This window comes from Morone saxatilis, unplaced genomic scaffold (assembly GCF_004916995.1).
Source record: "Morone saxatilis isolate NCDOM2014 unplaced genomic scaffold, NCSU_SB_2.0 Contig1, whole genome shotgun sequence".
Lineage (NCBI taxonomy): Eukaryota > Metazoa > Chordata > Actinopteri > Moronidae > Morone > Morone saxatilis.
This window is the reverse complement of record NW_023339651.1, coordinates 17,983,766-17,984,268: the sequence shown is the minus strand read 5'-3', so window position 1 is coordinate 17,984,268 and position 503 is coordinate 17,983,766.

Below are 503 nucleotides of genomic sequence, written 5' to 3'. Positions count from 1 at the left end.
ACACATGCGCACACATACACACACTAGCACACACAGAGAGGCTTGCACCAGTCAATCTTGTCATGGGGGTTGATTGAGGTTTTAATTAAAGTAAAAGACCATGGGCTACACACACATACTTGGTCACATTTTCTCACATAAATAACTTCACAGCCGTGTCAGAGGAATCTGCTGGGTGAGAACACTTCTGCTGCTGTTGTCACACACACTACAAATACAAGTTACATTCAGAAACTGTTTTTGACAGTGCACATTGTTCATATACAATTTAAACATATTGAATCAATTCAGACTATATCAAAGGCACGATATGCAACAAATGTAGTGGAAAATACTATAAAACAGCAGAGTCAAGAATTATAAATTAGTTATTTAATAAATATACTATAAACAACCTGTATAGTATATTGCACAGTGAATATGATTCGGGATACATCTAAATGGCAAGCTGACAATCAGGGCTGCATGACATGGCAAAAATGATTTACAATTAGTGGGAATGA